At 39.2% G+C, this 2,446-nt stretch overlaps 1 non-coding gene across 1 annotated transcript; it reads left to right on the top strand.

The window, feature by feature from the left end:
- The first annotated feature begins 1,361 nt into the window (after positions 1 to 1,361).
- Positions 1,362 to 1,434, top strand: Trnam-cau. The gene has a single exon. It is a non-coding gene; the product is annotated as a tRNA-Met (tRNA).
- Positions 1,435 to 2,446: the final 1,012 nt, after the last annotated feature.

Raw genomic sequence — 2,446 nt, 5'->3', positions numbered from 1 at the left:
GATCTGTGCACCAGCCTTTCGCTTGCACAATCCTGCACGCACGCTCCGATGACCACACCAGATCCAATGTCTTGCTCGCTGTATCTCAACTGCTTCCAGCCCGTATCTGCTGCCACGATCCGCTGCCTCTTAGTCCTTCCAGCACTTCGTCCGCTAGGTCTCCAACTTCTTGCCTTTGTAAAAGCCACCAACTGTGTCTGCTTTCCACACCAGCCTTTTTTGTCACACTCCAGCCAAATTGCTTATGACAATTTGCAGATCTCTAGCCGATTTGCTCAATTTCACCAGCTCTCTGCTTACACCGCACTCCACGCGTTTTTAGCCAAGTTGAAAGTACTGTCGAATGGTAGGCTATATCTCGGTTGAGCCCCCAAAAATTGCAGGGTCCTCTTTTTAGAAAAGATAACGCTGACTTTAAATAGTATGATGATATGCTTTATTCACATTCGATGGGTTAACTTAGGTTTTACAAAATATACGTGTGCTATAGAACTGTACTTGGCGAGATTCTGGCAGCGAGTCAGTCTGGCGGTGCGTTGCCACTTTTTTACTCACGTTGCAACTGGGTATCGAGTACAACTTAGAATTATCGAGTACAACTTAGGAATATCAAGTACAGAATGGGAAAGATGTTGGATCAGTAGGTGAGACCGCTTCTAGTGGTCCTTGTCTCTCCACTACCGCATCCCACATATATTTTATGGGGTCGGAAACGCTTCCTTCTGCCTGTTACATACTTTCCGACGAATCTAGTATACCCTTTTACTCTACGAGTAACGGGTATAAAAATGTTTAAGATACGTTTTTTAAAGATTTTTAAAGAAAATTGTTTTGGTATCTCCGAGCTTTTAATTATATTTCGAGATATGTATGTATGTTCCAAACTGAGATCAAAATTTTGTATTTTTATGTTTTAATTAAATAAAAGACATAATATTCAACGTAATAAGATTCAGGAAAATAAAATAATTCATTTATTTATAAGAACCGATATAAATGAAAACGTACCGAAATATTCAATAATATAGTAACAGATATAGTTGCCTTACAAAAAGTATATTTAATTTAAGTAGCAATTATAAATGTATATTTGAAATTTTCTCAAGCTCTTTTTATAATGCACACTCACAAAATAATACAAGTGTTTGCGATAATAACAAAGTTTTAAAAACAAATTTTTATCTCTGCATTGAAATTATTGCGATAATAACAAAGTTAAAGGAACAGAATGTTATCACTGCATTCAAATTTTTGAACAAATAAATAAGTTTCAAGAACCGAATGTTATCTCTGCATTACAAATTTAGATCAGCTTATCCGTTTTCTCGCAATGTTTCTCCATTGACACACAGATTTTCAAGGCCTCGGTGGCGCAGTTGGCAGCGCGTAAGTCTCATAATCTTAAGGTCGTGAGTTCGAGCCTCACCCGGGGCATGTAACTTTTTTTTTTTGCAACAAATTATTGGGTTTAGCCTAAGATTTTATGTGGGAAAGTTACGGGCTGATTGACTTCTTGAATTGCCATATGGATTTTCATTGGCAAATAAACCAACTCATAATGATTACAAATTGATTTCTCATGTCTTTCGGAGATAGAGAAAGCGATTGGACTGCATCTGGCAGCAGTTAATGGCCAAGACAAACACATTGCAATGAAATAAAACTCGCGGCAATCTGGCAAACTTGGCAGCCAATCAATTAAGCGAAGATGCCATAAGCTCTGTTATTTCTAAAACGAATTCGAGTGGCGCACAATTGACTGGCAGCTGGCCAGTGATGAAGTCCAGTGTCCTTCAAGCATGGGATGCATGAGGAGGAGTACAAAAACTGTGCTGTGGCCCACGGCTGGGCTATATTTTCTGGCGCACTGCGGTGGCCTCTGACCTGGGTTTTTCCTTTTTTTACCACGCTCCCATCACCTTCGCGCCTTGCACTGCAACCGCAATTTGCACTGGTACATGGAGAAAATTTAATTTGTTTCCTGCATATATCCTAGAGGCGTTTTGTGTGTCATGCATTTTTACACCTTAATTTGCGGCTAATTTGCATATTGTATATTTTCGCTTGTTGCGCAATTTCAGTTGCAGTTGCCGCCGCCCGTCGTGTCCTTTCGTTTTCATCTCGTCCCTGTTCAGCGTTAAAGTCAGCGGATCCACGCGCCGAGTGCAACTTTGGAGCGGCTAACAAGCGTGAAATGAAATTTTGCTGAAAAAGTTCTGACGCTGGAATTAAAATGGAGAGCCAGAGCCGATTAAAGCCAACTTATCATTCCGTATTTAATCCCCATAGCATTAAGACCCGCCTATCTAAACTAGATAGAGCGATACATGTTAAATCAATAAGTATTAAAACATTATATCATTGTGTTATTTGATATTCTTAAAATTTCAAGGACTTGAACACTTACCTATAATTAAATTAGTTATTACTCAATCAGGTCAAGAGA

This window comes from Drosophila subpulchrella, unplaced genomic scaffold, assembly GCF_014743375.2.
Source record: "Drosophila subpulchrella strain 33 F10 #4 breed RU33 unplaced genomic scaffold, RU_Dsub_v1.1 Primary Assembly Seq354, whole genome shotgun sequence".
Taxonomy (NCBI): domain Eukaryota; kingdom Metazoa; phylum Arthropoda; class Insecta; order Diptera; family Drosophilidae; genus Drosophila; species Drosophila subpulchrella.
This window is presented reverse-complemented; position numbering and strand designations above follow the sequence as displayed.